At 39.4% G+C, this 24,440-nt stretch overlaps 1 protein-coding gene across 1 annotated transcript in view; it reads right to left on the reverse strand.

The window, feature by feature from the left end:
* Positions 1–23,082: 23,082 nt before the first annotated feature.
* The window catches only part of GDF6 (growth differentiation factor 6), a 16,302-nt gene continuing 14,944 nt past the window's right edge, over positions 23,083–24,440 (reverse strand). The window contains exon 2 of the mRNA XM_069959874.1: positions 23,083–24,440. This exon is cut by the window's right edge and continues 1,096 nt beyond it. The gene's annotated coding sequence lies outside the window, so the exon portion shown is untranslated.

Here is a 24,440-nt window from a genome sequence, read left to right on the forward strand (position 1 = left end):
TGTAAAAAAATAAATATATATATATATATATATATATATAAATATACATTTATTTATATATATATTTATTTTAACAGTATATTTAATTGCACAATGATGGAATTGTTTTAATTAAATTATTGAACAACAAAAGTGACTTTATTACAACGAAAATATATTCTATTAATTAAGTATATTACCCATTAGAGGCATCGGCATTACTGCATAGGATCGCTAACCCCGTAATGCCGATTCCTCTAATACTGTTTCCCTGCTTTCCCAGATGCATTCCAGAGGTGTTTGCATCACTTTTTAAAGATGTCTTTGATTTTATCTGTCCCATTCATATTCTGGGCATGCTTTGTCATCTTTATAGAAGTCATTCTACAGGCAGGGGGACACTGAGTTGTGAGAAATAGCTATTGTGTATACTGGTGTACTGGTGTATCACTGTATTCCTCTATGTTATCTATATACTGGTGTAACTGATCACTGTACTCCTGTCTGTGGTATCTATATACTGCTGTCACTGATCACTCTACTTGTGTCTATGTTATCGATATACTGGTGTCACCTATCACTGTACTCCTGTCTGTGTTATCTATATACTGGTGTATCACTGTTTTCCTGTCTGTGATGAAAAGGAAGACACTGCTGGGAAATGATCTGTACAAAACAGAATGAAAACTGCAGGATTTCAGGATTATTTAAAAATATAAATAATGAAATGGAAAATTAGAAAAACATTACTATAAATTCTTAACAAACATTTTTAACAGATTACTTATTCCCTTTAAGACCACTATTGAAGGACAAAGTTATGTTAAAGTCCATATTCCGTCATGTATATGTATTTACAATGGGGGAGATTTATCAAACTGGCGTAAAGTAGAATAGTCTTAATTGCCCCTAGCAACCAATCAGATTCCACCTTTCATTTTTCAAAGAATCTGTGAGGTATGAAAAGTGGAATCTGATTGGTTGCTGGGGGCAACTGGGCCCAGTTTAATGAATCTTCCCCATGTGTTTGGTGTGCCCATCTGAACATCTAAAAGGGAAGCAATCATTATAAAATTGCTCCTGTAGCTTTTAATATGTTACTTTATGTTACTATACACTGTTTCCAGGCATATAAGTAATCCCATGAGCATTATTTATATGGCCCAAAAAAGGGTTCTTTGTAAATCCTCATGGGGGCAGTCATCAACTCATAACTAGTCGCTGCTGGCAGAAAACCTCTTCGGTAATCACGCCTAACTGGGAGCAATGACGCTCAGGGACGGCCCCTCTGTGAAACTGCAGAGGGTCCAAGGGAGGCATCATTGCAGTAGAGGTTTCCCACCGGAGTGACTAGTTAGGAGCTGAGGATCACCCCCATTTCTACATAGCTAGGATTTACAAAGTGCGTTTTTAAGCTATATAAGTAACTCTCATGGTGATTACCTGTATGTCTGAAAACAGTACTTGGGGCCAAAAAGTAACGTATTAATAGTTGTAAGGGCAATTTTATAAAAGAAATCCTTTAAATGTACTGTATTCTTTAAAAAGGACGTAAAATATATTTTTTTAATAATTTATAACCTCAGGTGCCTCACTCCAGTGGTGTTTGTACTTTCTTGTTAAACCCCTTCTTAATCCTGAGATTGGGAGTTTTACTGTGCAGTTGTATATCTGCACTTTTTATGTATACTAAGGAGCGTGGAAACTGTATTTCAAAAAGGGGTGTCTATGGGGGCATCAATTATGTTCAGAGGGTGTGATTATGAAGCTCCACACCCACATTTTGCTATAGTTCCTGCCCATGGGACTATTCAGGGCAAAGTGTAACTGGTCCACTCAATAGTTGGAATGGAAAGGTATAGCAAGAAAAAAAAACAAATGAACACCTAATGCAAAATGATGCAGAACAACTCAGTTCTTTTGGACTGATCAGATGTCCTCTTTAAAAAAAAAAATAGGCAACTACACTCTTATGTTGTTAACACTTTAAAATAAAAGCTAAATATGGCCATAATTTTGATGTAAAAACACAGCCATAGTTTCAGCACAATAATGTGCTCCATTGAGGTCAATGAAAAATTTGCCAACAGTGCACACATAGTGCAGAATAATGGCGGCATACTGCCAGATTTCTAATGTGTCTTGCGGAAACCTACTACATTTTATTGTTTTAATTTTTGTATATTTTGTTTAAAAATCCCTTCATAGGACGAAATATTCAAAAATTGGAACGAAAAAATGTAATAAGTTAACCAGACACACCTTCGCTCCGACGAGCAGTGGGCACCTGGTTAAATGTTCAAGTCTACCATTGATTTACAATAACTGACAGGCGTTATTGCAAGTTGCAACAATGGCCGCTGTTTATTAACAATGTGCAATTACATTACAATGTATAGAACAATGACTGTAGTGTATACACTCTACTTTACAAGCACGGGTAAACCCGAATGTGCCTGCATTCCAATTTGTGGTATCCCACCACGAGTGTTTCTGCTTAGAACACCCCTCGCAAAAGCCTGGTACTTCTAAAATAAAGTGTTGATGAAGTATTGTATACGTTTTACCACTAGATGTCAGTAGTAAGTATATTAATGTATATATGTTGCACAACTGTAGTCATGTAAGGATTACTGTATTGTATGATTCTGTACACCAATGAGAGAGACTTTCCTTCTACCTATCTCTATCCTCCTTTCTCTCCCTCTTTCTTCTCCACCACTCACAGGAGCTGTTACATACACCCTGTAGGAAGTTGTCACATATGGAGAGAAAGTGTAGACCCACACTTAGTCAGTTCTTTTTTATTTCTCTGAGGAGCAAGACACACAGATAAGGCATCCCTGCTGAGTTAGCCAGGCTCCCTGTCCAGAACAGACCAGCTGTAAAGTACAGACACTTATGGAGAACATAGAGACTTTCTTTAAAGCAACACTTATCCTCAAGATTCGATACTAAACACCTACAGAGAGGATAAGTCAAGGATCACCCCAACCCACGCCGTGAACATCTTAACACAGTGCAGGACAGTATCCTAGAGCAGAGGAACTGATCCGGATAAAGCAAAACAGCCAAGAGCCTACGTACTCTATCTCGCAACACAGGTCACACCGGATAACTTCGGGCACTTAGCTCAACTCAGGTAACTAGGACTGGGGCTTGTGTCACCCTGATAGGACGGGTAACTTGACACTGCAGGGCAAAAGGGGGTATAGCGACAAAGGTCGAAACACAGGCATAAGTATTCATCTTCTTCTTTCAAGTATTCTTCTCAAGTATTCTTCTTCTTCTAAAGTTCCGGCAGAGCAGAGTACTACATTGGGTTGGGACTCTTATGACCTACTTCTCTCCACTCCTCTGATCTCTTTCTACTCTTCTCAGCACGCAACCAAGTCAGCACTGCTATGTTATTCTCTACCTCAACAACTCTCAGTACAGATCTGGTGAAGTGAAGTTTGTATCAGTCACGTATCAGTCATTCTAAAAGATTTATCAGTAAAGAAAGTAAAGAAATTCTATTTGGAATCAGTGATCATTACACCAGTAGCACCCATATACACAGGCTACACCGTCCTTGGGCCATCTCCCCTTTCTGTGGATGGCGGTACCGACAGTCCGGGTCGGTCATAACTCCACTCCGGACCACTGTGATAAGTGCCCAAGGGACGCATCACAACCCAGCAGGTCACCGACCATTGGGGAAAGGGTAAAGCCAGCCAGAAAAAAATAAAAGCAGGTGTGCCTCCATACCTGTGTGCTGAGTTAGCACTGGCGTCACGACAACCTACCACCTGGCTTAGCTATACTCCACTGATCAAGTACCACAGTAGTGGAGTCACACAATACCATCTTGCAAGTGACCGATCGCAGCTACTGCAGAGCGTCCACTACAAATTCAAATAAAGTGATGCTCATCCGGCCGATACTACAGTGGAACATCTCAAACAACGGGCGATGTTCTTTGAATGTGTAAACGTGGCCTAAAGATGCTCCACTCGAGTAATGGGGGACTTTAACTTTATGGGGGTTTGTAAGACTTTAACTTTATGGGGGTTTGTAAGAGATGCTATACTGGTGTATCTTAATGAAAATAATCTTATGACACAGCACCAGCATGGATTTATGAGGGATCGGTCCTGTCAGACTAATCTGATCGGCTTCTATGAAGAGGTAAGTTATAGACTGGACCTGGGGGAGGCTGTGGATGTTGTATATCTGGACTTTTCAAAGGCATTTGATACAGTACAGAGGAGGATAATATCATATTACAGAGGGATTTGGAGAAGCTAGAGGCTTGGGCGGTGAAATGGCAAATGAAGTTTAATGTGGATAAATGTAAGGTTATGCATTTGGGCCATAGAAATAATAAGTACAGTTATGTGCTAAATAATAAAACACTGGGTAAAACTACTTCCGAAAAGGACCTGGGGGTATTGGTGGACAGTAAACTCAACTTTAGTGATCAGTGCCAGGCAGCAGCTGCCAAGGCTAATAAAATAATGGGATGCATCAAAAGATAGATGCTAAAGATGAGAACATAGTTTTGCCTCTTTATAAATCACTGGTCAGACCACACATGGAATACTGTGTACAGTTTTGGGCACCGGTATATAAGAAGGACACAGCTGAACTGGAGCGGGTGCAGAGGAGGGCAACAAAGGTCATTAAGGGAATGGGTGGGTTACAGTACCAGGACAGGTTATCAAGCTTGGGGTTATTTACGCTAGAAAAAAGACGTCTTAGGGGCGATCTGATCACAATGTACAAATATATGAATGGACAGTACAGAGATCTTTGTAGTGGTCTTTTTACTCCTAGGTCTGTAACCATGACTAGGAGGCATCCTCTACGTCTAGAGGAAAGAAGATTTTATCATCAGCATTGACGCGAATTCTTTACTGTACGAGCGGTAAGACTGTGGAACTCTCTGCCACATGAGGTTGTCATGGCCGATTCATTAAATAAGTTCAAGGGAGGCCTGATGGACTCTTGTCTTCTTTCAACCTTATTTACTATGTTACTATGTTACTATGTAATGAACATGCGAGCATTTCAGTACTAACTCAACACTAATGTTAAACTTGAATTTTCTGCTTCCTGATCTGATGTTATCACATATCACACTTTCATATAAAGTAATATTTAAAGGAGAAGTCTGGTACTAGCCAGGATGTGACAGGTGGCAGGGGCAGGGGAGAGCATAACAATGACATGTCAATACTTTGGGCGGAAAGCGGATCCGCAACAGAAAATTCTGCAGTGTGAACAACAGAGCAGAAATCCTATTACACACAACGGGACATTGCTCTGTTCATATTTCACAGGAAGAATTTCAAGAAATTAAAAGCAGATTCTGATTCAAATTCCTCTCCTATTCCTCAGTGTGAATACAGCCGTAAGCAGATTTCCACAGGAGCTGTTCAGCCCCATTAGATCCTGGGTTTAGGCCTTAGGGGTCATTTGCACGTCCATAGAATTCCAGACCCGTGAATGACCCCTAAAGGTGACCATACCCCTTCAATAACAATCATTCAGCTGACAGTCATCTCTCCCATCAGGAGCGTTATGGTCTGTTTACATGGAGCAATAATTCGCCCAATCGTTTATCGATTTTAAAGCAACAATTTGATTTTTATAACAATCAGAATTTAAACGAAGTGAAAAATCGCTGAAAACATTGTTATTGCGGTCTGTGTAAACGCACCATTAAGTGTTACAATCTCCTGCCGTGGTAAATCAGTAAATGTATGATAAAGCCAGTACAATTTTCAATTATAGATTACACTATATTAGCAAATTATATATCTTGGCATGATAGTTTTATTCAAATACAATTTTCTGATACCAGAATAACCCTTTAAAAATTTGTTGTGCTGGCATGATCTGAAAATTTTGTGTACATTTTATATTCTGTGGGACAGAACAATTAAAGTGATACCAATGTATGTGTTTTTTATGTTTTACAACATTTACACAATGGGGGAGATTTATCAAACATGGTGTAAAGTGAAACTGGCTCAGTTGCCCCTAGCAACCAATCAGATTCCACCTTTCATTCCTCACAGACTCTTTGGAAAAGTAAAGGTGGAATCTGATTGGTTGCTAGGGGCAACTGAGCCAGTTTCACTTTACACTATGTTTGATAAATCTCCCCCAATATGATTTTTTTGTGTGCCTCTTAAATTTTTAGGGCCTTTTGTGGAATGTACTTTTTATTGGCACTATTTTACTATACAGTCCTTACTCCATTTTTTTTGCATTGTTCTTATATTTGGACAGCAGTCATTGTATAAGATAAATTACAAAAAATAGAGAAATAGTATTTTTCCTTTTTTTTCTAATACATTTTTTAAATCTTTGAACTCTTTTTAGTTGCAGACTTTTCACAGAGTAGCAAATGTGTCATGCATAGAGAGGAGCAAACTTTCAAAAGTTCAGTTCGGCATGTTCGCCTAATTCGGAAGCAATGGTTGGGTTAGTCCAAACTGAACCTTAAACAAACAGTAAAAAAAATGCCACACTTACCTGTTGTAGTGTGGTTCCCTAAGTTTGCTTATCAATACTTACCTGTGTGCATTCCCAGTGTCCTCCTTCTCCGATCTCCAGGGTCCCCCACAGCTGCCTCAAGCCTGCTCAGCCAATCACTGACTGAGATGGGACAGCACCACACCCAGTAATTGGCTGAGTGGGTTGTCACTCTCGTCTCAGGAGTGACAGCACCTGGCAACACTTTAATGCCCATTATAGTGCCTAGATTTTCCTAGGATTTTCCTATATTCTGTACTTGACTCTTATTTTTAGCCTCCTTGCTTTGATGACTTCCTTATGCCACCTTATTAATTATTAGACATGGACCATTTGCATGATTGTGTTGAACCTTTGCTATACAGTAATTTGCCTTGTTCATTGATGTACTGCTTTATTGTGTTTTGTCTGTCTTGTAGTGTCTTGTGTATCACCTACCCAGCGTAAGGACCATCGCCAACCCACTGCTATCTAGTACAGTATGAGGTAAGCAGGCAGGGACACGGGTGTGGCACCAGTCAGGTTTGTCCTGATGGTTCATAACAAGAGCCATTCTGGTCTATAGGTTGTATGCGGTACTACAACTTAGACTATTCATCTAATGCAAAGCTGCACCATCTGTAACTCTATTTGCATGAAATGAAGGATACATTGATGGCCGTACAATCTTTTTATTCCATCTGTCACAACTGTCATCCCACTGGCTGTAACAGAAGAAGATCAAAACTTTTTCATTTTTAGAAAACATTACAAGAAACCTTTTCTGACCTTTGTATGAAACATCTGTTTTCACGATGGCTGCTGATGGATAGGTGCAGAAAGAGCATTACATGTACAGAAAGTAACAGTAACATCAATGGTTTAAAGAGAGTTATAACTTGAGTGGATAAAGCAGAGTTATCACCCACAGGCTCATAGGGGGCCGTTAAAAAAAAAAAAAAATTTTTTACATTGCTGAATTTTCCATTTGTACCCGACCAGAACCTTGACAGCCTTCATAGCACGACGTAGAGCCCTGTAAAGCGTACCGTAACGCCAAGGCACCAATGTCGAACACCACCTGTCACCACCTTATTCCTGCACATTTCTACTTGCCATGGTCCATTATTCATTCAAAAGTTATGTATTTTGCATATTTCTGCAATTCGTTATTTTGACAATAAGGAAATAGAAACCCAGATGTGAAAAGAGATCGTTTCATAAGTGTAGGCTTGCGTGTGTTGATATTCTTCAAGGCTTATGATAAAATAAAGAGCCAAATGATCTGGTTTACTTGGAAGCATATACAACAGAGGACTTCAGCTTGATGCGGTTGCCATAGACATCAGATAGCTGTCACAGTTAGTTACCCCTATCCCCTAACCATGAATTATTATGCATATTAAAGCTGGCCATAGACGTGAGATAGCTATCAGCCAAACACGTATTCAGCTGACAGCTATTTCTCCCAGTTGCACCATAAATGTACATGGCCTACACAACGTCATGCATTTTTTTCTTAAAGTGTCCCTTTCATTATAACTTTCAAAATCTAAATTAACAGTAGATGTGGAATAACGCAAGTTTGCAATATACATTCATTAATTTTGTTGTTGTTATCATGCTGTAAAACAAAGCTGTACTTACCAGAAATCCAGGTCCAGTCTCCTGAAGGCAGATTTTCTGACTTGATGGCTGGTTGAAAAAAAGAGACTAAACACAGGAATTCCGGCCAGTACAGAGATTCAATGTGTCCATCAATCACATGACTGCCTTCTCTCTGTGCATGCTCAGATGGACTGGGAAATACAGGACTTCCTGTTTGTCTGACTCTTTGAGAAAGTCACAAAACAGGAAGTGCCATGTTCTCCATGATAACTATAAAAAAAAATAATGAATGTAACTTGCAAACTTGCTCTATATCACATCTACTGTTGATTTAGATTTTGAAAGTTATAATGACAGAGACACTTTAAATGAAATTCAACATGTCTGTCCTTCTTTCCCTAGTCAGGAGAGACTCACACGTATTATAAACTTAACCAATCCCTCCCAAACCAGCAGGTTTGGTTGACTTCTTCTGCATAATGGCCAGTGTAATCTATGTCTGATTCTTCTTCCTCCTAAAATAAGAAATATTAGATAGCTCTGCCACCCTCGACCATTTTAGGGCCATGTTCCCACTACGTAAGAGACCGGCCGTTCCGGGACCCGGCCGGGTCACAGAATGGCCGGTCACTGCCCGGATCATCCCGGCCAGTACTTAAGTACCAGCCGGGTGATCTTTCCGGGCGCAGTGTTCTGATGCGCCCGCATCAGAACCTCCCACAGCACGGAGCCGCTTGTTTCATTGTGTTAACTGACAGGGTTTCCTACGGCCACAATTCAGTGAATTGACATGTCAGTTATTTGCGGCGCAGCACAGGATCCCGGCCCCAGCGTATACGATGTGCATATGCTCCGGCCAGGATCCCATAGAACAATAGGCTATGTTCCACACTGCATAAAGTACGGCTGTTGATGCCGATGGCAACAAAGGCCGTACGTTTACGTAGTGTGAACATAGCTTAAATGATAAATGGTCAACAGTACCAGCCGGGTACACACGACGGTGCCTGCAAGTCAATTGAAAAAAAAAGAACATTCCTGCCATCGATACAGAGGTGAATGCAGCCCAGCAGCCAGCGGTTTAACAGTGCCATTGCTATGCAATGGACACTGTTAAACATAGTATGAATATAGCCTATCCCTGTTTTCCAGACAGGACTTGGGCTGTCTTCACCTTCTCCATGGAACTGGAAAACAGCAGAACTCAAATGCCAATGGTTCGGGTTCGTATAAGCCTGAACCTCTGCCCGGTTCACTCATCTCTACATATAATATAAAAGGTTAATATAGTAACGCGGAAACCATATATTATTCCAAAAATATTTGATCCAAGGACCATTGCAGGATCACCATCTCATCATGCTGTATGGAAATAGCCTCACGCAAACAACTTCATTACCCCCAAAATCTGAGTAATTCCAGATTCTTATTACTGTAAAATGAAAAATAAAAAAAACTATAACAAGCCACCTAGGATGTAGAAGTAAAGCCATGGCAGACAGCAAGACAGGTTTATGTATCGTTTCCTGCAGATTATAAATGACTCCCGTGGCATCGTGAATAGTTCACTTCAAGCTGAAGCTGAAATATTGATTATAAATGTAGAAAGCCAAGTCATGCTTATGTTGTAATAAATATACCTATGTAAACCAGGGCTTAAATTCAAGTTACATAATTTCGAGATGACCCAATTTGGAGATTGACTAATCAAAACTGAACAAAGCACACAGTGTCATCGAGCAGCTCAAAATATTGAAGCCATCTGCAAACATCCCTGAAGAAATGTGTAGACTGGAGGAAAGCTGCAGGGTGTGGTTCCCTGAAATTGTAATATGCTCTGGCACAGATCAGCCCATCTGGCAAAATTTACTTAGTAAAAAAAAAAAAAAATGTGTGCACTGAATACAGCAACAGGTCACAATTCAGGTGCATGGACAGATACGTTGCAGTCATGTTGGAACATCTGTTAAGCCAGTGCTCGACTGACCAAGATTATTTGCCTACAAGAGTTACAACTTTTTAAGTGCGCCCTAGAGAGTCAAATATTCCGGGGATATATAATACGACAACATACTGTAAAGAAGATCACATTCTATCAGCTATTTGATTCAAAAGCTGACAAATCAGTATTTCCTTATCCCCCAGGCTAGGTCGAGTTCACCAATAAACATCTGACGCACATAACAAAAACTTTCCGACAATTGCCAAAAATAAATATTTCCAGTAAGAATCATGGAATTTAGGACACACTTGGAGAATGTTAGATTTTGATCGATATAAATTTTCACGTTTGCAAGTGCACCTGTGAACGCGAGGCCAGTTAGGATAGATCCAAAACTTATGGGATCGGTCGTGAGTCTGTGACGATAAAATGACCACAAGAATTCTTACAAAAAGTTTATAAAAACAAAAATGGTGATTACGGTGATAATACTGAGCTATGTCCACCACGCAGTATCCTCCTCCTTTCTGGTCTTCCCTCTTCTCCATCTTCACACCTCCAATCTTGTATAAAGATTTACAGAGAGTCTATACCCACAATCTGACTCCCCCAAACCACTTGTACATTCGGATAGCTGCTTTTAATGCAAGATCTGTCCTGGGGTCTGTTCGGCAGGTGATGCAGTTATTGTCCTAAAAAACTACTTTTAAACTTGCAGCCCTGTGTCAAACTGGCGTGGCCTACAGTGTCTGTGCATTAGGCTGGCTCAACCTCTCTGTCCCTCCTCCCTGCCCTCTTCATCATTAGGAATGCTCCAGCCAGGTATTCTCCTATTCATCACTTGTCTGAGCACTGCACAGGTGCTTTAATGATTGAGCCCATTTTCCGTGCTGACACAGCTGATAAATAGGAGAAAATCGGCCTGGAGCATTCCTAATGATGAAGAGGGTAGGGAGGAGGGACAGAGAGGTTGTGCCAGCCTAATTTATACACAATCTAGGCCACGGCTGTTGGGCACAGGGCTGCAAGTTTAAAAGTTTAAAATTGAAATGGCGCCCCCCGCCAATTAACAATTAGCAGTTAAGAAATCTATGTAGCCCACTGCATAAACAGATATATACATACATACATAGATATATACTAGCAGTAATATACAGCACATATATACCAACAGTGAATATACTGCACAGATATATTGTTTTTATGGCGTTCACCATGCAGGAAAAGTGAAAGTAAGAAATTATGCCGCCCCCCCAGTTGAGCAGAGAATCTGCCGTCTGAGGCAGAAAGCTCATTCTGCCTCATGGCAGAAGCGGCCCTGATTACCTGCAGAACGGACCCCAGGACAGATCTTGTATTAAAAGCCGCTATCTGAAGGTACAAGCGGTTTAAGGGGGGAGATTGTGGGTACAGAGTCGCTTTAAGCAGTTGTTCAGATCACTAATGACTAGAGATTAACTCAACTGGAGCATGCTCAAGTCGGATCATTCGGCATTTGAATACCGGTGGCTGAAGAAGTTGGATGCAGTCCTAGGGAGTCCTGGAAAATATGGATATAGCCTATGGCCTATGGCTGTATCCATGTTTACCAGGCAGCCAATCCATCATCAGCCACCAGTAATCATATGCTAAGTGTTCAGGCTTGGACTGACCCAAGCAAGCTCGAGATTCGCTCATCTCTAATAATAACTACAGGCCTTTATTTTCCATACATATATTCATCACAGGTTATCTTCAGTGAAACTCTAATCTGTATTTGTGTGTGTCAGATTGCTTGCCGCTAGGTTCTCACTGTGTTTGTGTTGATGTTTCATATGTACATTAGATATTCTAGAAAAAAAAATCTAATTTGACTGCAGAACCCATTTCCCATTGACTTACATTATAAAAATAAAAATGCATTCCAACATATATTTTTTTTTTATTTTTTTTTTTTACTGGACCCCATTCTATACAGCACAAAAATAAAACAGAAACCACTTAGACCGGTAAAAGGAAAGAATATTAAAGGGCTACTCCAGAGACAAAAAAAAAAAAATCCAATAAACTGCCACTAGGAAGCTATATAGATTTGTAATTTACTTCTATTAAAAAAAAAAAAAAAATCAAGTCTTCCAGTACTTATCAGCTGCTATATGTCCGGCAGGAACTGGTGTTTATTTATTTCATTCTTGATCCTTCAGGGTAAACGGCGTAAGCGCAAAACAATTCCAAAGTGTGAAATTGCGCATTTTTGGCCCCATAGACCAAAGAATAAAAGCGCTATTAGCATGGTAATAGAGCGATTTTGAGGAACATATTTTTAAAAAATGGTTTTAATTTTTAAAATGCCATCAAATAAAATAAAAGTTATACAAGTTACATAGCGTTGTAATTTTACCGACTAGAGGAACATAAATAACAAGACGAACGGCGTAAAAAAAAAAAATGCTTTTTTTTTTTTCAATTTCACCACACATTTAATTTTTTTCTGCTTTTGCAGTCTACTTTATGCAAAAATTCAGCCTGTCATTGCAAAGTACAATTAGTGGCGCAAGAAATAAGGTCTCATGTGGGTTTCTAGGTGGAAAAATGCAAGTGCTATGGCCTTTTAAGCACAAGGAGGACAAATCAAAACCGCAAAACTTGAAATTGGCCCGGTCCTCTAAGGGTTAAGTAAGACTGATAATATATGTACAATCTGTGTACAACCTTGTTGTACTTGGTGGCATAGTATAAGCAGTGGTAAATCCATAAATAACTAAAGTAAGCCGTGCTGAGCAATGACACCTACAGTAGAGCCCACAGTGGGGTGATACTAATGGCAGGTTGACCTGCTGACTGCTGGGTGACTGTATAATGTTGCTTCCCAATAAATAACTGGAACCTTGTGAAAAATATAATTAGAGGGAAATGTATCTGGAGATGTCAGCGTGTTGGGTAAGCTTCTCCGCTTTGATTACAGGCCGATGTAATTAGTGTTTTCTACAAAGCTGACAGCTGAATTGTTACATTTAACTATCTATAGAGGAGAGGAAGCGAGTATGTCTATATGTGACTGATTGTATCAATGCCTTGTAATTATCTCCATACTCCAAGGCTGGACGTCTGGAACAGGAACACAGTGATGTCATATAGTCTCAGATCATATAGTCTGCTTGTGGTTTCTAGCACTGCTGACAGACTCTGCTTGTAAAGAACATATAATGGTGTGATCATGTTCATGCGATTATCTGTAACAATGTTGTCTGGCCACTAGATGGCAGAACTATAGCAGGTTCCCTCCTGGGTCCTAACTGTGGCTTTGGGTAGACAGATTTTCCCAGGACTTATAGCACAGTTGTATGATGGTCACACTAAAAACATACATATGTATTCATTCTGACTATGAACAAGATATAAACTTACAAACAAATAAAAACTGTAAAATGAAGATGGCAATTAGAAATGAAGAAGAGGAACAGGAACAAATTCAATGGACTGACCCTAACTTTGTATCCCTAATCTTTCCCTAGATCTTTCCCTGAATTCTCTTCTAACACCTGACACCACTAAGGCTCACTGCCCCTTCAAATATTCCTATGGAATTCCCATCCCTGAACTAAATTCTCCTTGCAGAAAATGCAAGCAGGCACTAGGACCCAGTGAAATACAAGGAAGAGCAGAATCTAAATAACAAGAGCTAAACAAACAGATAATGGAGAGACACAACAGCAGCTTCAAACACAAGGGACAAAAACAAGAATCTACTGGACTAAGTAGGACAAGGCTGGAGTAGAACATGGCACTAGAAGCATAAGGAACACAGAAAGAACACAGAGGGTTTATAATATAATCCACATGGAACTGCACAAGCCTGGGATTCCTAAAGAGAGGCTAGCCAATCAGAAACTCTAATCCAACCCTACATAGACTAAAGACTCTATTACACTAAACGATTATTGGCCTTACTTGGCCAATCACTGACCATCAGGCCGATAATAGTTTGGTGTACTAGAAAATGTTGAAATACAACGATCAGCTGACATGATCAGCACAATGTCGGCTGATCATGGTCTTTCAAGATGCTGAAAGATCATGATAAGGGCAGCCAAATTTAATGGGACCTAAGGATCGTTCAGGCAGCCCTTCCGGCTCATCCCAGGGGAACGAGGGGGACGTACTATGACTCCCCTTCAGACATCTTTGAGAGTATATTGTACATCCAGATGTCTTTAAAACATATAATCCAGTGGAAACATTGGGGGAGATTTATCAAACATGGTGTAAAGTGAAACTGGCTCAGTTGTCCCTAGCAACCAATCAGATTCCACCGTTCATTTTCCAAAGAGTCTGTGAGGAATGACAGGTGGAATCTGATTGGTTGCTAGGGGCAACTGAGCCAGTTTCACTTTACACCATGTTTGATAAATCTCATCCATTGCTTCTAGAAAGTATAAGTAGGGATTCACCCTAAACCTACCCATAGAGTTCTTCCCTTCTCCATGTACACCCATACAGGTTCCATGCACATGGTTCTTTCATATACACGGATTTTGATTTTCTCCACACTTTTCAATCCAGTCCCAATTCGGAAATGTACTTTGTATCTAATAAAAATTGTTTAATTATTGAGTTAATTTTGGGGGGAAATTCCTCCAAATTTTTTTTTTAACATAAAGGTATTAAACTAAAAAGAAAAGTGTTGATAAATTGTCTTTTTCCTCCTTGATTATCCTCATCGTTTTGCACATTTTTATTCGTATGTACTCTTACCCCAATAAAGCAAAAACATTGTCGCCCCCCCCCCCCCCCCAAATTTACCGTTCTACAAGGCCCTTGCCTAACAATAAAAGTCAATTATAGAAATGAAGTTGAAGTAAAAAGTATAAAGAGGTCTTGAGAGTTTTCGAGACCCATTGTTAGTGAGGTGATGTTACCCGCTCTTGTTAGCAGCTGCTCTCGAGAAAGCATTGTGGCCCTCAATGCTCCGCAGCTTATCACCCCGTAGAGATAGTTTTTCTAACATGGTTAATTATAAGCTTTATAAAGGACATTTTACAGCACAAGTTTCCTGCTGTTTGTAGAAGCCAAGGACCTCTATGAAGCCTAGCATTCAAGAACTGAATGGAGTAGTACCTAGCACTCGCATGTTATATGGATACAAACAGTTCCTCAGGATTATACTCTTTGAATGGAGTCAATTAGTGTCAATGAATCTCACAATGATGTCATTTATCTGTATACAAACTACAAGGAAGATCCTAAATAGTTCTTTTCAGGAAGTTACAATGGCAACCATGTTGTACAAATTCCAAAGGCCTTTTCTTTTTTTTTTCTTTTTTTTCTTCTTCTTGTTCTTCCACCAATGACTTCTAAGACAATGGTACAAAACAGAGACCGAGTAAAAGATACATAGTAGCTGCAAAAATAAACACTCTGGAGAGGGTCATATGGTTCCAATTCAAATCGCCATTGACAGCTGTGTATATCAAGAGACATTTGCATTTTAATGTCTGCATTATAGCTTCAAGTCCTGGACCCTTGACTACTTGCTCCATGTTAAAGCTGTATTATAGACTCAGAAAAGAGAGTTGGCTATCACAAAGGATTAGTATAGCAATGATCTGCTGCCGTCGCTCTGTGTAAAGGCCCTATTAAACTAAATGATTATCGGCCGTATTTGGCCGATATCGGCTATTATGGTCGATAATCAACTGGTATAATAGCAAGCAATGATCAGCCGGCATGAACAATGTCGGCTAATCTTTGCTGTCATTTGTCTTTCAACATGTTGAAAGTCAAAGGACCAGGATAGCAGTGATCTGCTTCTGTCGCTACGCGGAATAGGAGTGGCAGCAGACCGCCACTAGGACATCCCCTTTAAGTACCAAAAATGAAGACACGGTTTTACATCAAAGAAGACTTTAATAATATGGTAATAATTTGAGTAGCATCCAGTAAAACGTATGGTAAAATGGTTTTGAATATGAACCTCAGAAAACCTTTCATCTTGTAGATACTTGACATACAGTATATTGAGGTAGACAGTTACACATGAATCCCAAAGTGGCACAGGAAACGTAAAAGTTATATTATTTACTGAAAATGTAACACTAAGAAATAATGCTTAACCCTGTACATTTCAAATATAATTTTCCAAAAAAAAAAAAATTACAAAATTTAACAATTTGAGTGCATATTAATAATATTATTTATAACTATAATAAATTTACATTAGCCCTTTAGCTGACAGGGACCCCCGTGGAGTTGTAAAGGGGCCGTCACTAAGGTTTTTTTCCTTTTCCGTGGAACGTTGATTTTTTTTCCCACTTCACCTAAAGGATTTATTTAAATAAACAAATATTTACAACTTTTGTAAAGAACAACAGTGCATTAATAGAAATATGTGCATTTACATTATTGCCTTTACCATTCATTTCCTATGGAATTCTATTTTGAAACATATTTACCAACCCAAACGTTTACATTGAGGACCAGGTTTGAATTGGTCAATGTACATGACAGACATTGTAGTTGGGATTTTAAGATATGTTAAGGCTGGCCATAGACATTAAAGGACAGGTGACCATTCGTTTGGCTAATAATCTCATTAAAGTTTGATACGTAGACAAGTGAGTTGGGAAAAAAATGGAAGAACAAGCTGGGACTCCATCACATATTGTAAAAATCCATAGATGGTACCAGGGTTCGATTACCATTCTCAAAAAGTAGAGAGCACTTTCAATAAGATACAAGGATTGAGGAATGGCTCCCAAATCCAACCTGTCTGGTCCACTGTGTATACTAGATCTGTCAAGCTTCTGCCAAAATGTCATTAAAATTTTACCCAAATTTAATCCCAACTAAATTTATTGATTGCTGGCCGAACTAAACTCTGAGGTCTAATTCCAGCTTTATTCACAAGTGCACTTTATAGGGGTCAGGGAGGGATAAAGCTTGATCTAACCAATATTTACTGCTCCTTAACTTAGCTTAAAGGGCTTAAAGAAAGAAAAATTGATATGCTATGTTATGATTGGTGCAGGACCTGAGAAGGTGGAGCATGACTCAAAGAACACCAGATAGAAGTCCTTTAAATGGAACTTGTTATCACTTTAATGCTGTCTGCACCACTAGTCATTGAGGGTGTCCCTTGTGGCTTCTGTCGGCTTTTATGGTTTGCAAAGATTTTTTTGACACACAAATAAGAAGAGATGTATCAGTCAGGGCTGGTGGGGCAAGGACAGACTGGGAATGGCAACTCAGTGACTCATGGTTCAGGCAGCATGAAAGTGGTGACCCGCTCCATTTAGCTGTTTTGTTTTTTTTTCTATAAAAATTCATAAACGTATTCTAATCCCAAGTCAATTTACTAGACGGGCTTTACCAAAGTAGGAACGACAATATATAAAAATAAATATATTCTACATGAAGTAGGTCATAGTACTACGTAGAAAGGCCGGATTGAAGGGTCAGCAATTTAGACACAAAGCTATTGATTTACTAAGTCTCCAAACTTGGCAGATCTGTTCATACCCCGCTGTTCTATTTTATTAGAAGAAACAAATATGTAAAAACTGTCCTAAATTTTGGTATGTGAACTCAGATTGTCTAAGCCGAGGAAAAGTGATGACTTCAGTATACGGCCCCATTGTTCTAAACGAACGACCAGTGAACCTATTGTTTTAGATAAACATTTACAGGTCACTCCTAACAAAGGAGTGAAGAGGTCAAACAATCCAACCCCACCAGGTTCTCCCGGTTGGCCACAGCAGAGATTTGGCATAGCAGACATGAAGGGCTGATGTTTGTACTTGCCCACCATAGGAGAATATATCAGGATTGAAACAATGGGGCTTTTGTATATATAAAAAAAAATATACAAGAAACATGTGCAGAAATATTCCATAGGTGGTCATGATAACAGTCTCTGATTCACTCATAGAAAACAGAATCATGACTTGAATGTAATGAAAGAGCTGAGCTCAGCTGAAGTGCTATTGATTGTCTACATCAATGAAGCTATGGCAGGAACAGACCGGGCCGGCTATCCAACAAAGACCAGGAAGAGTGTCAAACCAAGATCAGACAGAGTGTCAATCCAAGATCAGGCATACTAACCCATCCAGATCAGGTAGGCTATGCAACCAAGATCAGGCATATTAATCCACCAAGATCAGGTAGGCTATCCAACCAAGATCAGGCATACTAAGCCACCAAGATCAGGTAGGCTATCCAACCAAGATCAGGCATACTAAACCATCAAGATCAGGTAGTCTATCCAACCAAGATCAGGCATACTAAACCACCAAGATCAGGTAGACTATCCAACCAAGATCAAGTAGGCCATCCAACCAAGATCAGGAAGAATGTAAAACCAAGATAAGACTGGATTTCAAATCAATATCAGGCAGACTATCCAACTGAGATCAGACAGACTATCCAACCAATATCAGAAAGAGTGTCAAACCAAGATCAGGCAGACAATCTAATCAAGATCAGGCAAACTACCCAATAAAGATCAAGAAGACTATCCAACCAAGATCAGGAAGACTATTCAACCAAGATCGAGAAGACTAGCCAATCAAGATCAGGCAGACTATTGAACCAAGATCAGGCAAAATATCCAACCAAGATCAAGAAGACTATCCAATCAATATTAGGCAGAATATCCAACCAAGATCAAGAAGGCTATTGAATAAAGATTAGGTAGAGTGTCCAACCAAGATCAGGCAGACTATTGAATAAAGATTAGGTAGAGTGTCCAACCAAGATCAGGCAGAGTGTCAAACGAAGATCAGGCTTAATATCCAACCAATATCAAGAAGACCACCTAACCAAGATCAGGCATACCATCCAACCAATATCAAGCAGGCCACCTAACCAAGATAACGCAAAATATCCCACCAAGATCAGGCAGACTATCCAACAAAGTTTATGTGGCTTTGATGTGTTCTCCTTATTTGCCACATGTGAGAGGTTAGGTTTCAGTACAATCCTTTAAATGTTTCTCAATGCAACATTTTAGACACAAAGTATAATATGATTGTGAACCATCCCCTTCTCTGTGCACAATCCGATGTACATGGTGATTCACTGTAGCCGAACACGCTGGCAGCTGTAGAGTTAGTTGCGATAGACAAACCACCGCTTACTGTTCTTTACATAGTTACTAATCTGACATGAAGTGTTCAAGGGTATTTACAGCTAGTTTAATCTATATGATACATTGCTTTGTTTGAAGATTTTTTTTTAGGATCCACCTAACTGGTAATTATCATCTTTTCTATGCCCCGGGCTGCTACAGACTGATAATCTTAGAGGAATGTTGGGAAAGCTAACAACTCATTTTGTTCTCCATGTTATGCTTCTTCTTCATAGGTCTGGTTTCTATATTACACCTCCTCTTCTGTGGTCACATGTGCAGCAAAGGGAAAGAGAAGGGTAATGTTGGTAAAAGATCTAAAGGGGCTATAGACTATTTCTGGTATTAGAGCTCAACCCCATTGACTTGACAAAACCGATAGACAAGGATGGAGCTGTTTCTGGAAAACTTTTATCTAATCCTGGAAATGCCTTTAACAGTAATCTATGTTCTGTTATGTTCTATTTATTATGGAAATGGTGACAAAATTAGGATTATAGGAAGCATTCAAAGTATTCATTCAATTTTAGCCAATGCATGTCAGGTAACATGGCTTATGGCCAATGACTGTTATTCCATACGTATGACGGGCTATAAACCTAACATGTGTCGGCCAAACCCATTTGGGCAACCATCTAATGTGAATAATAATGAGTCGTTCTTACTATTACATCTATGGCACTAACATGCTTGGGCTTCATTATATATAATGGAATGGAGTTGCATTTGTCATGAAATCTACAAGGGAACCTCTTTGACACAATCATATGCAACTGCAATGAAAAATGGCTTTCTTGACAATTGGTCCTTCCAAAGAAAAGGACATACATATATACATACATACATACATACATATAGGTAGGTGACATAGTATCAGAGGTGTCACCACAATGGGTGGTCTTCTGGCAGAAGGGGTACCACTGTGTATAGTAATCTCAATACAGATATTTCACTAAGAGACACATTGTATATACTGGTGCGGCTTATATGTGTCCGACATGTTTCACCATGATGTTTATATAAATCTCATTTTAAAATTAATTATTGAATAAGCACGCTCGACTTTTTTTTTGTCCATATATTCATCAGCAGCTGTTTGTCCTGCGGGAAATAATATTCTTTCCAGTCTGGATAGCAGAAGAGGTTTTCTATGGGGATTTGCTACTGAACTGGACAGTTCCTGGCATGGACAGAGGTGGCAGCAGAGAGCACTGTGTCCGACTGGAAAGAATACACCACTTCCTGCAGGACATACAGCAGTTGATAAATACTGGAAGACGTGAGATTTCATAATAGAAGTAAATTACAAATCTCTAGCACTTTCTGGCACCAGTTGCTTTGAAAGAATTTTTTTTTCCTGCACTACCCCTTTAAGAAGGCTAAAGGATCTCTTTATCCCTAAAGAAGAAACTACTTTACTATAAAAAATAATACATGATAGCCAAGAACCCTATTACAGATTTTGCATTGTGACCCAAGACCTTCACGTTACAGGGGTTATCCAGCGCTACAAAAAGATGGCCACTTTTCCCCTCTCTTGTCTCCAGATTGGGTGGGGTTTCAAACTCAGGTCCATTGAAGTAAATGGAGCTAAACTGCAAACTGAACTGGAGACAAGAGAGGGGGAAAAGTGGCCATGTTTTTGTAGCGCTTGATAGCCCCTTAAATTCTATAGGTGGTTATTCACCAATGGGTTCAGACAAGACTGGACAACTAAATAGCAATTACTTGTAATTCATATCCTATTGTAGAGTCAGAACCAACCTCCAGTATTTTCAGCGTGTCTCACAGTGAAATGTGTTAATAGTTACGACATTCCCATAGCAATTACATGATAATAATAAAAAAAATCCCTGCTGAGAATAACAGGATTTTGATTAAAGATGTGACATCCCCCTCCACCCCCCTTCAAATCCATTCTCCAAATACATGCTCTCATTGAGGCTACATTCACACGTCAGTATTTTTCATCTGTTTTCACGGACCTGGAAATACTGACTCCGTTACAACCCATTAATTTCAATGGGTCTATTCTTACATCCAGTAAATTTGCAGATCCGCAATCCGTGACAAAAAAAAAACAATACGGCAGGTTGTAAAACGGTCTGTGATTACAGAACGGACACCCCCATAGAAGTCAATGGAGAGTGCAAAATTTGCGGAGAGTACATTGCAATCTGCAAAACCATCTGTATCATGATCCGTTTTTTATGACATCACCAAGCTCCTCCTGCCAGAAATATTCTGCCTGATAGAAATGACTGTAAAATGGCCCCCACACGACCATGTGACCTTTTTTTGGGGTGACTGCTAATGACATCATCTTTTTTTCTTTACTTCACCTTAATTTGCGGATCCGCAAAAAACGGATTACAATACGGATGCAATACGGCCATTTTTTTGCGAATTGCGGCTAAAAATTAGAGGATCCAAATTTTCATCCTTAAATACAAACGGACGTGTGAACGTAGCCTGAGATCACAGCTGGGATTCAACAAGCGGAATTGTGAAATTATATGTATATATATATATATATATATATATATACTGTATATATATATATAGTCTATTCCAAGTGGAAACAGCGGAACTTTATATATATATATATATATATATATATATATATATATATATATATATATATATACAGAGTGGTCTGAAAGTAGGTGGACAGTATGTGTAATAAGGTTATCATCAGGGAGATTTATCAAACACGGTGTAAAGTGAAACTGGCTCAGTTGCCCCTAGCAACCAATCAGATTCCACCTTTCATTCCTCACAGACTCCTTGGAAAATGAAAGGTGGAATCTGATTGGTTGCTGGGGGCAACTGAGCCAGTTTCACTTTACACCATGTTTGATAAATCTCCCTCGAAGTTCATAACCCTTTTACACATACTTTCCACCTAGTTTTGGACCACGGAATATGAATATATATATATATATATATATATATATTTATATGCTATGACTGTGACTCCTACCATATCAAGGTGATACATGTATTATCATGTACAGACAAACAGTGACAATATTCATTGCATCTACTGTATGGCCACTTATCTGCTATGTACAGTCCCATTTTATTAGGGAGCCTGGGGGTTGAGCTGATCACAGGTAATCCATCTGCTTGACCCCTAGTGATCACTTGTAATCTGGAAAGTAAACTGCCAGCAAGTGTGCAACCCCCTACAGCAGCACCATAGGAGAAATACAGCGTTACATTGTTCTCAATCATCTGAATAGTAATTGGGTGAGAAATACCCTATACTGAATGTGGAAGAAGCCTCTTATGCACAGCACACAACATGGACGCTGTTGTAACTAATATAGGAAAACATTGGCCAAGGAAAGGCTGGGTTTACACTGCGTTTTTGCAATCTGTTTAACGTATAGAAAAACGGATGCAAAAAAAAATGGACGCGTACAGTTGTGTGTCATCTGTTTGGATCCGTTTTTTCATTGACTTCCATTATAAAAAAAAATTTTAAAAGAAAAGATCAAAACGGATGCGTTTTTTTGTTTTTTTTAACGGACACAAAAATAGTGTTTTTCTGTCAGTTAAAAGTAACCAATTAAAAACGGATACGTTGAACGGATTGCAAAAACGCAGTGTGAACCCAGCCTAACTCTGTGATAGATATATAGATATATGTTTTATAACCCTAGAGTGCATACAATAATGTGACTGCAATAAATCACAGGGTAAACTCTCAAGTCATATACTGTATATCGCCATAAGGTTACATAAAAGTGGGTTGATATCATGCTTGCAAGGAAATGTTATGTTATGTTTAACTTTTTGCAAGTTTTCTCCATAGACTTCTATCACAATTTTATTCATGCCATATTAAAGGGATAGCTCACGGTGCTCTCTGCTGCCACCTGTGTCCATGTCAGGAACTGTCCAGAGCAAGAGAGGTTTTCTATGGGCATTTGCCACTGCTCTGGACAGTTCCTGACATGGACAGAGGTGGCAGCAGAGAGCACTGTGTCAGACTAGAAATAATACACCACTTCCTGCAGGCCAAACAGCAGCTGATAAATACTGGAAGACTGGAGATTTTTTAATATAAGTAAATTACAAATCTCTGGTATTTGCTGGGACCAGTTGATTTGAAAGAATGTGTTATTTTGTGGACTACCCCTTTAAGTGAATTGTGCTATATTGAGTTGTTATTTTAATACTTTAACTTCACAAAATAGTTCGTGAAATGTGGAAATTTGGATTGCAAATGCATCTAATATCACTAAAATAAAGCAGAACTGTAAATGCAAAGCCTATAGTATGGGCAGAGCTCCAATCTGGATATGTCATTGACCACCCGCCATCCCCTCTCGTTCTCATCACCTCTCCCTTTTCTAAGTTTTTTTTTTTTTTCCTTTGGGTGTTGGTATTGTGCAATGTTATTGGAGCAATTCAGGCCCTCGGATAGCTCTAGGTGATAAGACAGGTAGTTAAAATGATAGAGAAAAGAACTTTATGAGCCCCCTACTTCTATTACTCTTCGCATGCCAGCCCATGAAAAGAACAGACTATTGCTTTCCTGTAATCTTAAATGGACTCAGTTTGAACAGGTGCTTGTCACAGCAACTTGTGTACACTCCAAAAATCAACAGCAACATAATCCTCTGCTATCCAGACGTGACTCCCCCTCCACTCGGTCTGGATGGCGCTAGTTCCATCAGATTTGAAGAAGAAGAAGGGAGGGGGAAGGGGGTTAACAAAGTGCCAACTTAATACACTCTTCCTCCACCTCGTACGCAGTCCTCCTGACCAGGTCTGGAACATAGTAATCACATGAATCTGAGCTCTAACCAGATAAGTTATACTATATGTAATGCCTGGTGTGTCTGATGCTGAAAATACCTCCTGTGTTCAATCCAATACAATGTGGAGGGTTAGCTAACACCACAATTTCCCAGTGGAACTTTACAGATATGACCTACCATAAGTAGTGATGAGCGAACATGTTCGTAAATGTTCATATGTTCGTGTTCGCCGGTCACAAAAAATTTGTTCGATGATTAGAATGGTTATAAAGATCATTTTCGAACATATTCCAAATTGCGAACGTACGTAACTACGTAATTTACGCTCTGATAATCTGTACGCATGTGCATAGACCGAAACATACGCTCCTACTGTACGTTCATTATTTGTTTGCGAACACGAACCGATCACAATCTTTTTTTTTTATGTTCGTGTTTTGGATCCGAACCGAACATCGGAATGTTCTCTCATCACCAACCAAGATAAATGCAGATTTTTTTTTATTGCTAACCCAGTTGGCACTTAGGT

Source organism: Dendropsophus ebraccatus, chromosome 2 (genome assembly GCF_027789765.1).
Source record: "Dendropsophus ebraccatus isolate aDenEbr1 chromosome 2, aDenEbr1.pat, whole genome shotgun sequence".
NCBI lineage: Eukaryota > Metazoa > Chordata > Amphibia > Anura > Hylidae > Dendropsophus > Dendropsophus ebraccatus.